Raw genomic sequence first — 11,663 nt, forward strand, 5'->3', positions numbered from 1 at the left:
TGCCGGCAAACTCGGCAACCAAAACACAAATGGTTTCACCATCGAAAAACACGAATCCTGAATCCTTAGTAAATTTACCCCTTATGCTGCCCATACAGTAGGGCAATAAATCAAGGGATTGCGTGCACGTCGAATGGGTCACCCGACGTGATGCGCGGGCCCGAATGTTGCGTCGATAGATATTATGTGGTGCACATAATATGTATCGAATTGCGCGAGCAATCGCTTGTCGGTTTTAACGGGCGTCAGGAGTGCTGGCGACGGGAGTCATTGTAGCGCAGAGCTGTGCAGGCGGGCGGCTGAATTTGAAAAGACATTTTAAAACACTGGGCAGCCCACTGATTGGCTGAGAGAGCTCTCTCAGCTAATCAGAGGGCTGCCCAGTGTTTTAAATAGTATTTTTCAAATTCTGCGGCATCAGGTGCTGGAAAAAAGCACTTGGGGCGCCCAAGTGGAGATTAGATGCGATGAGATATCTCATTAGTATGTTGCATTGCATCCATGTATGGGCACCATTAGAATCAGAGGCGTAGGGAGGGCGGAGCCACCGGAGCTCCTGCTCCGGGCGTCGATTGGTGGAATGGCGCCACCGGCCCCCCCTCTGCAAATGATACCTTCACACATTCAAGTATGCCGGGTAGGGCAGCGTGCGCCGGTGGCTGCCCTGCCCTAGCCGGCGCCTCCCTCCGTCCTGCCCTGCACACCCGGCCCCTGCCGCCAAGCGTCACAGACGGTGAGGACGGGCGGCGGGCTGAATCCTCTATCTTCTCTAAATTGCTGCTGCTGCCCGGTCCGGCTTCCGGGCAGCGCAGCGTAGCAGCACCAAAGACTGACTCCTCCCAGACTCACCCCCTCCTCCCTGGCTACAGCAGCATCATCAGCCTTACCAAGAGCTGGCTGTAGCCTGGAGTAGGAGAAGGTTTGCTGCTGCCGCCCTGTTACTCCTTATTGAAGGTGGATTTTTTTTTATACAGCTAATTAATGTCGTTAAAAATAGAAATAAACATAATAAACTTGGGGTTTGGGATTTGTGGGGGGGGGGGGGGGGGGGAGTGAATCTCTCTGGCTTCTGCTGCCACCCCGGCCATGCTGTCTTTATCTTTATTCTTTATCTGTATGTATATATATATATATATATATATATATATACATATATATATAGCACAGCAGATTCCGTCAGTGTCTTATATAGCGCAGCAGATTCCGTTACAGTGTCTTGTATAGCGCAGCAGATTCCGTTACAGTGTCTTATATAGCGCAGCAGATTCCGTTACAGTGTCTTATATAGCGCAGCAGATTCCGTTACAGCGTCTTATATAGCGCAGCAGATTTCGTTACAGCGTCTTATATAGCGCCGCAGATTCCGTTACAGCGTCTTATATAGCGCAGCAGATTCCGTTACAGCTTCTTATACAGGGGCGGATTGGGATGCAAAACCAGCCCGGGAAATATACGGAAGCAGCCCTGAGGGCGGGGTCTGCTGAGGGGGTGGAGTCTGTCAAGAGGGGGCGAATCCCAACTAAAAGAATCTGATTCAGAGTTGCATAGAGTTGCATGCAGTTGCGGACTTCATTCAATTTTTATGCAGTTGGCCCTGGTACTCTGCAATAGATAAATTGGCGTCATAATAATAACTCTGTTGGTTTATACACCCACCACTACATTACTGACCCCTCTATACCCACCACCACATTACTGACCCCTCTATACCCATCACTACATTACTGACCCTTCTATACCCACCACTACATTGCTGACCCCACTATACCTGCCATTACAACATTGATCCCGCTATACTCGCCACTACACACACGCACACGAGAGGTCCCATACTTTCCGAGTCCAGCGTATCTCCCCTGCGTGTGACCTGATGACGTCACACACAGCAGCTGCTTCCCATTCATCCCAGCCAGCCCACCTAACCTGTACACAGTAGCCAATAGGCTGTGTACAGCAGCACAGTGGGATTGGCCCAATTTGTCTGAGTGACAGTCAGTCAATGCCCAGGCCAGCGGCAGCGCAACTTCATGCTGTGCACCGTTGCCGTGGCCGGGCATCAGACTGTTTTGTCACTGACTGTCAGCTCAGCAGCTTCATGCAGTGCGCCGGGCGCTCGCCACAGACCCTGCTGTCGCTACCTCCTTTAAACTGCCTAGGGGACTGCCTGATGGTATTTGCGCCACTGCCGTGGCCCCATCATCAGTAGTGTATGAAACAGATGAAGAATCCTGCTTAACTTAAAAATATTAAAACACTAAAATATGAACCCACCCCCCCAACTGAAAATCATCCAAAACATATATTACCCTCACACAGGACCCTCTTAACGCATGGGCATGATGGGCAGTTGCCCAAGGGCCCCATAATCCTAGCGGCCCAAGCAGTAGCATGACAATGGTCCCGCAGACCCCGCGGTGACTTGAGGAAGCCAGCACTGGCGGAGTCTGCGGGGAGATCCATTGCTGTGATGTTGCTGTGGGATGCTCTGCAGAGACATCACTGGGGCTTCTTAGCCGCATAGCCGCTGCAGCACGCACGAGCTGGGAGCGGGGACGGGGTTTGCCAAAAATTTTACCCACCACCTGACCATATTGCTGACCATCTCCCGTGAGCCCCTCCCACGCCCTACCACTGACAGCAGGCCCGGCAGTACATTGGAAACCTGCAGCCAGCCAGCCCTGGAGAATGGAGGTATCACTTCACACACAGCCAGCCAATCAAAAGTGGACACTTCTGATTGGCTGGTGGTCCTTCAGTGGCACCGCCAAATTCAAAATGCTTAATTCACGGAGCATTGTGGGATTTCCCCACTCCAAGTCACTGTCATCATTCTACAGGAGTGTTCTACAATGTCAGTGTGGCTGCCCCTATATCTCACTATCGACCATCTGCAGGTCAGTATTAACCCTGTACACAGAGGCGGAACTTAAATTGTAATTGATGCATTGCTGACAGAGATTCTGCCAGGCTGCCGATCTGAACTTAGTCGGAGCAGCCGCAGCATATATATTCATAAGTGCGACTCCCATTGGTTGGGATTCAACTAGTGCCACATTCCTTCCGCTATTGGACAATGCAGGAGGTGCTGCCAATCACCGGTTCCTGATGGTGTTGGGGGGAGGGACCATAGAAGACTGGTGCTGGGGTGAGCTAGATAGTAGTTTTTTGGACCCATACACCCCGCTCCCTCCATGTCCCCACCCCGCTATATCCACCCCTTTTGCTGGCTAGTCTCCGGTCATGTCCCCCCTGAGCACCGGGTGGATCGTAGCTTTACTGAGGGCAGGCTGGAAGACAAACGGGCAGCGCATTGTGTTCCCTCACTGAGGGGGAACCCCTGCGGTGCGTGTCCCCCTGTAGTTAACAGGGAGAGCAGGGACTGGTGCTGATGTAAGGATCTCTGCTGCTCACAAAGGTGCTTATTTACATGTGCGGCAGCAGGAGGTGCAGGGTACAACAGGGGTCCTAATTTCAGGGGAAGGTGAGTTATCAGCACTGCTCACCTAAGGTTATTAATTGTGGGTGTCGGTGTGGATTAGTGATCACAGACCCTTTCATCCTGTGTTTATATATACCCCTGTCACCCTGTGTATATGCCCTTCTGTCACCCTGTGTATATGCCCCTATGTCACCCTGTGTGTATATATACCACTCTGTCACCCTATGTACATGACAATCTGTCATCCTGTGTGTATATATACCACTCTGTCACCCTATGTACATGACAATCTGTCATCCTGTGTGTATATATACCACTCTGTCACCCTATGTACATGACAATCTGTTATCCTGTGTGTATATATACCACTCTGTCACCCTATTTACATGACAATCTGTCATCCTGTGTGTATATATACCCCTGTCACCCTGTGTATGTGCCCCTCTGTCACCCTGTGTGTACCACTCTGTCACCCTGTAGACTTGCCCCTCTGTCACCCTGTGCATATGCCCCTATGTCACCCTGTGTGTATATATACCACTCTGTCACCCTATGTACATGACAATCTGTCATCCTGTGTGTATATATACCCCTCTGTCACCCTGTGTGTATGCCCCATTATCACCCTGTGTTTTTATATACACCCCTCTGGTAACTGGTGTACATCATGACAATGGCATATACTATGAGGTTATAACCCTTGTAGTGAGATCACATCTCTTTTCTGGGATTTACCGCTGACATCCCCCATACCCCTATCATGGGATACATACATAATACAGGCGACGGGGATGCTAGCGGTCAGAAGATATTTGTGAATGAGTGTCAATATATGTTTGTATAAATAAGTGTCAGTGCATGTATGTATGAATGAATGTCAGTGCCTGTATGTACTGTATGTATGTATGTATGTATGTATGTGAGTGTAAGTTAATGTATGTAAGAGTGCATGTACAGTATGTATGTATGTATGAGTGCGTCAGTGCATGTATGTATGAATGAATGTCAGTGCCTGTATGTACTGTATGTATGTATGTGAGTGTAAGTTAATGTATGTTAGAGTGCATGTACAGTATGTATGTATGTATGTATGTATGTATGAGTGCGTCAGTGCATGTATGTATGTATGTATGAATGTCAGTGCCTGTATGTACTGTATGTATGTATGTATTTTTATAAGTTAATGTACGTAAGAGTGCATGTACAGTATGTATGTATGTGTGTAAGTTAATGTATGTAAGAGTGCATGTATGTAGTGTGTCAGGGCATGTATGTATGAGTGCCAGTGACTGTATGTACTGTATGTATGTATGTATGTATGAGTGCGTTAGTGCATGTAGGTATGAATGAGTGTCAGTGACTGTATGTACTGTATGTATGAGTGTCAGTGCATGTATGTATGAGTGTGTCAGTGGCAGTAATGTAGTGGGCGGTATGGGTCAGTAATGTAGTGGTGTAAGTGGTGTGTGTATGTATTAGGAAGGGGCCCACCCTCACACAAACAAATGTAACACAGATACACATATACCCCCTAAGATCTCCTTCAGACAGATACCTCATAAATCCTCCTCCCCTCCCCCTGACAGTGACAACAACCTTACAACCCCGGCCCCCACCTCAAACTTCTCACATCATCACATGTATATCTCCCTACTCACCGACAGCCCAAAACCCACATAAACAAAACCCCTCCTCGACACAAATACCTGTCCTCACACCACGTCTCAGTGTATATAGACGGCACATGAGACACCCAATACCTGCTAAAGTTGCTAGCAGCCAGTAAGGTCTTCTCTCTGAGTCCTCCGGGGGCAGGCAGACTCAGTCTGGGAGGAAGCAGCAGCGTTCTCAGCTGTTGGCTGCAGTGCTCCTCCGTCCTCTCTGAGTGCTCTCCCAGAATGCAGTTTGCAGCAATCTGGGAGACACTGGAAATGAAGACACTGGCAGTTCAGCGATGTTGGCCACCACATCTTTATATATTTTCGATGCAGGGGGGAGCTGCTCTTCTTCCAGCCCTGTCACTAGTACTGCTGCCACACGAAAGTACCGCGGGAGGAGCTGCTCCGGCCACACATGCGCAGCAGCCCTCCCACAGCCATTTTAACTACTGGCACTGGTGTGGGCAAGATGCTGCGGCCGCTAAACCGCCGAGATCGCGGTCCGCGGCCCGTGCAGGAGGGACCAGCGGCCAATTTTGTTCACTTATGGGCCGGCCCACCGGGAAATGGCCCGGTTTCCCGGTGGGCCAATCCGCCCCTGGCGACTGATTATGAGAAACAGATGGAGGAATAACAACATTGTGAAAGCTGATGTGGTTATTGTAAGGATCTCTGCTGCTCACAAAGGTGCTTATTTACATGTGCGGCAGCAGGAGGTGCAGGGTACAACAGGGGTCCTAATTTCAGGGGAAGGTGAGTTATCAGCACTGCTCACCTAAGGTTATTAATTGTGGGTGTCGGTGTGGATTAGTGATCACAGACCCTTTCATCCTGTGTTTATATATACCCCTGTCACCCTGTGTATATGCCCTTCTGTCACCCTGTGTATATGCCCCTATGTCACCCTGTGTGTATATATACCACTCTGTCACCCTATGTACATGACAATCTGTCATCCTGTGTGTATATATACCACTCTGTCACCCTATGTACATGACAATCTGTCATCCTGTGTGTATATATACCACTCTGTCACCCTATGTACATGACAATCTGTTATCCTGTGTGTATATATACCACTCTGTCACCCTATTTACATGACAATCTGTCATCCTGTGTGTATATATACCCCTGTCACCCTGTGTATGTGCCCCTCTGTCACCCTGTGTGTACCACTCTGTCACCCTGTAGACTTGCCCCTCTGTCACCCTGTGCATATGCCCCTATGTCACCCTGTGTGTATATATACCACTCTGTCACCCTATGTACATGACAATCTGTCATCCTGTGTGTATATATACCCCTCTGTCACCCTGTGTGTATGCCCCATTATCACCCTGTGTTTTTATATACACCCCTCTGGTAACTGGTGTACATCATGACAATGGCATATACTATGAGGTTATAACCCTTGTAGTGAGATCACATCTCTTTTCTGGGATTTACCGCTGACATCCCCCATACCCCTATCATGGGATACATACATAATACAGGCGACGGGGATGCTAGCGGTCAGAAGATATTTGTGAATGAGTGTCAATATATGTTTGTATAAATAAGTGTCAGTGCATGTATGTATGAATGAATGTCAGTGCCTGTATGTACTGTATGTATGTATGTATGTATGTATGTGAGTGTAAGTTAATGTATGTAAGAGTGCATGTACAGTATGTATGTATGTATGAGTGCGTCAGTGCATGTATGTATGAATGAATGTCAGTGCCTGTATGTACTGTATGTATGTATGTGAGTGTAAGTTAATGTATGTTAGAGTGCATGTACAGTATGTATGTATGTATGTATGTATGTATGTATGAGTGCGTCAGTGCATGTATGTATGTATGTATGAATGTCAGTGCCTGTATGTACTGTATGTATGTATGTATTTTTATAAGTTAATGTACGTAAGAGTGCATGTACAGTATGTATGTATGTGTGTAAGTTAATGTATGTAAGAGTGCATGTATGTAGTGTGTCAGGGCATGTATGTATGAGTGCCAGTGACTGTATGTACTGTATGTATGTATGTATGTATGTATGAGTGCGTTAGTGCATGTAGGTATGAATGAGTGTCAGTGACTGTATGTACTGTATGTATGAGTGTCAGTGCATGTATGTATGAGTGTGTCAGTGGCAGTAATGTAGTGGGCGGTATGGGTCAGTAATGTAGTGGTGTAAGTGGTGTGTGTATGTATTAGGAAGGGGCCCACCCTCACACAAACAAATGTAACACAGATACACATATACCCCCTAAGATCTCCTTCAGACAGATACCTCATAAATCCTCCTCCCCTCCCCCTGACAGTGACAACAACCTTACAACCCCGGCCCCCACCTCAAACTTCTCACATCATCACATGTATATCTCCCTACTCACCGACAGCCCAAAACCCACATAAACAAAACCCCTCCTCGACACAAATACCTGTCCTCACACCACGTCTCAGTGTATATAGACGGCACATGAGACACCCAATACCTGCTAAAGTTGCTAGCAGCCAGTAAGGTCTTCTCTCTGAGTCCTCCGGGGGCAGGCAGACTCAGTCTGGGAGGAAGCAGCAGCGTTCTCAGCTGTTGGCTGCAGTGCTCCTCCGTCCTCTCTGAGTGCTCTCCCAGAATGCAGTTTGCAGCAATCTGGGAGACACTGGAAATGAAGACACTGGCAGTTCAGCGATGTTGGCCACCACATCTTTATATATTTTCGATGCAGGGGGGAGCTGCTCTTCTTCCAGCCCTGTCACTAGTACTGCTGCCACACGAAAGTACCGCGGGAGGAGCTGCTCCGGCCACACATGCGCAGCAGCCCTCCCACAGCCATTTTAACTACTGGCACTGGTGTGGGCAAGATGCTGCGGCCGCTAAACCGCCGAGATCGCGGTCCGCGGCCCGTGCAGGAGGGACCAGCGGCCAATTTTGTTCACTTATGGGCCGGCCCACCGGGAAATGGCCCGGTTTCCCGGTGGGCCAATCCGCCCCTGTTCTTATATAACGCAGCAGATTCCGTTACAGTGTCTTATATAGCGCAGCAGATTCCGTTACAGAGTCTTATATAGCGCAGCAGATTCCGTTACAGCGTCTTATATAGTGCAGCAGATTCCGTTACAGCGTCTTGTATAGCGCAGCAGATTCTGTTACAGTGTCTTATATAGCGCAGCAGATTCCGTTACAGTGTCTTACATAGCGCAGCAGATTCCGTTACAGCGTCTTATATAGTGTCTTATTTTTTACTTTTTTTCTTTTCAAATGTAACATGCCTACATATGTTAGCCACGCCCCCAATTCATTACCGGGGGGGGGGGGGGGGGGGGACACGACAAAATATGTCCTTGCTCCGGGCACCATAGCACCTAGCTACACCGCTGATTAGAATAGGGTTTATTTTGTTTTAAAGTAAATCTGACTATAATCACCTGATCATAATTCTATCATCTCAGCCATGTACAATCGGGAAGCGGTCATCTATTAGAATGAACTTAGGTCTACAGTCATTAGGTCGACCCCACTAGGTCGACTGGCAGGAAGGTCGACCTGACTTAAGGTCGACATGGACCAAGGTCGACATGACTTAAGGTCGAATTTGCATAAAGGTCGACATGAGGAAGGTCGACTGGTCATAAGGTCGACATGGGTTTTTCACTGTTTTTTGAGCCGACATGTGCCGACAGGCGGTATTTCATGCCCTACCATCCACTAGGGCGTGGTGGGAGAATAAAATAGTGTGCCGAGCGCAGCGAGGCTCCGTGCCCGAAGCATTGCGAGCGAAGCGAGCGATGCGAGGGTCCGATTCTCATTGCCAACTGTGTCCATGTCGACTGTGTCGACATCCGGATCAAAAAAACAGTGAAAAACCCATGTCGACCTTATGACCAGTCGACCTTCCTCATGTCGACCTTTATGCAAATTCGACCTTAAGTCATGTCGACCTTGGCCCATGTCGACCTTAAGTCAGGTCGACCTTCCTGCCAGTCGACCTAGTGGGGTCGACCTAATGACTGTAGACCTAAGTTCATTCTGACAGATGTCCCGATTCCGTACAATCACGGTTATGTCACTTTTCAATAGTAGAGTAGCTCATCCTTCAGCAATGCAAATACACCCACGTTAAAAGGCAAATAGGTCTGGTCACACTTGGCAAAATGATTTTGATTTTGACATCTACTTAAATGAACATAGCTGGCCTTAAAGCATGACAAGCTTTGCTGTACAGTGCTGGGGCCTGCAGTATCTGTATAGTGCATCACAGACGTGAAGAATCAGCCCATTTAGAATGAGTTTCCCAGACACGGGCTTAATGATGACAGCCGAGCACGTTAAGTACCGACCTGCTGTGCGGAGCTTCTTCACACAACCTTAAAGTGTTTATCATTTGTATAAGAGGGCGACAAGTAGCTGACGTTCTGCTCCAGTTCCTCATCACAGCTGGAGATGGATCTTTTGAACCTTAAGTGAAGCTTTATTGGCAAAATAAAAAGTGCCGGTCACTGCAGATATAATAAATATCAGCCAGAGTCTAAACCTGTACAGTAATAACCCCAATATACAGCGGGAAGTGACACCCAAGACTGCAAGTGGGGCGTTTGGGGCGGCGACGGATAGTTCCAACTTCTCATGAAAACGCTGGGCGTTGCCATGGAGATCACCGGGTAACGTGGACAGGCAGCTGACATCACTGGATGACAGCTGCCCCGCCCATTTCCTCCTGAATGTGCACACATATATAAGTGACCTGAAAATCCCTTTATATATGCGTGCGCGTACCACATCTTCCGATGGTTGGCGACCATCGGAAGATGTGGGAGGTTCCCCCTGGCATGTGAATGGATGTTTATGTAAAACATCCATTTGCAGCCAGTGCGAATGTACGCATTCGCAGGGCCGGTTCTGGTTGACTCGCAAGTGTGCAAATTCGCATCAGAGCGAATCCACCAGAATAACCACCAATGTGTAATGTTAATAAAAGCCTCCATAGCGGAAATGATTGGAAAATGCTGTGGATTTTATTGGGATGTGTACATTTAGGGCCTCATTCAGAGTTGTTTGCTAGGCTGGGTGTAATCTCAGGTAAATGCCGGCCGAACGCCTGCCACCGGAGCACATATCCCCTCGCTAGCATGCGATCAAGTGACCCGAACACATCTCTTCGTAAGCAGCTAAACGGGAGAGAAATCATTTCTCCGCTTCGGTAATAAATGTCAGCCTAGACTGCCTTTTTATTCCGGCCACTATCCGCTGAATTGTGGGTGCTGCCGGCAAGTGGCGTCAGCCAACCATTGTAAACAGGAATCGCCAAGACTGCGTTCTCAGTCTGAATCATCCCATTATAACTTATTTTTGGGGGAAAATAAAGGGGGCTTTTTTTATTATAGTTAGAAAACCTACACGTAAAGCAGGGGTGGGGAACCTCAGGCTCCCGTAGCCGGTCTTAGTGGCCCGCCCACTAACCTGGCGGCTTTGCCGGGAGTCAAGTACAGGGGAATTCTTGCGAGAGGTCGGTAGTTCTTGCGAGATTCCTCTTAATCAACAGCAGCCGGAGACTGTCAGTCCTATTCTGCTTGTCTTCCCTCTCTTTCAATGTTGGGTCCCAGTGTCCATCGGTATCGATGGGCACCACATCAAAGCGTGTATACTGTACATGCCTAAACTCGGATATCCTGCCGCGGTAGCATAGAATGACACTCCAGCTACCAGGCACAGTGAGAAGTGAGATTATTATTTTTTTTGTCCATTTGGGAAAACTTGCAAGTCACATGCTGCAATACATGCTAGTAAGCCGTGGTCTTTTTATACACTAGATATTGTAGGGAATACAGTATTAATATGTAACACTATTTATGGTCTATAGTATAGGATGTATCTAGCATTTAAATTATATAAATAAGTGACTAGGAAATGTTTAAACATACTATAATAAATAAACAAACATAATAGAACCGATACTGCACTTTCCAAGCTCACATTCTCCCACCTCGTGGTAAGGCTCCTGTCTCTTCTTCATGGAAGCTGCTCTCTGGTCCAGTGCACTGATTGAGGACTCAGACAAACACACACAGCAAACTTGGTAGAAGAAGCTGCCACCAATGGTCATAAGCAGCTCTGGTACCCAAATCATATATCAGAGCCACAGGTGACATAATTTTCACCAGCTGCAAAGAGGGTGTGGGGGGGTCCCGGGCGACTAACACCCCCCCCCCCCCCCCATTTAATCCTATGCATGAGTATCTCAGTAGTGATATATATATATGGACACTCCTGGTGTTTACATTCATTTAATCAAAACTTCAAACATATTTTTCAATATGTGATAATTAGGTCTGCAAGAATAGATTCACATTTTTCTAATTCAGCAAACCATTTAACCTTTGCCCTGTCAGTGGCTCTTCATGTTTTTTTTTTTTTTTTTTGTGCTCAAAAGCTTTATTAACCTTTCAATTTCTGGACAAAACTTTTTAAGAGTCCCTTTAGTACCAGGAAACAGAAAATGGCAAAATGAAAAGTCATTACTGAAAATTAGCTCCAGTGAAAAGAACAATATCATTCCAGTGAGCCCCTACTGTTCCTTCTCAATT

General features: G+C 47.6%; 1 long non-coding RNA gene across 2 annotated transcripts in view; it reads right to left on the minus strand.

The window, feature by feature from the left end:
- Positions 1–5,465, minus strand: part of LOC146025670 (uncharacterized) — a 54,172-nt gene extending 48,707 nt beyond the window's left edge. For both annotated transcript variants that reach the window (XR_014454262.1, XR_014454261.1), the window contains exon 1: positions 5,200–5,465. This is a non-coding gene — a long non-coding RNA (uncharacterized LOC146025670). The remainder of the gene's footprint in view (positions 1–5,199) is intronic.
- Positions 5,466–11,663: the final 6,198 nt, after the last annotated feature.

Source organism: Crinia signifera, chromosome 1 (genome assembly GCF_055691185.1).
Source record: "Crinia signifera chromosome 1, ASM5569118v1, whole genome shotgun sequence".
Lineage (NCBI taxonomy): Eukaryota > Metazoa > Chordata > Amphibia > Anura > Myobatrachidae > Crinia > Crinia signifera.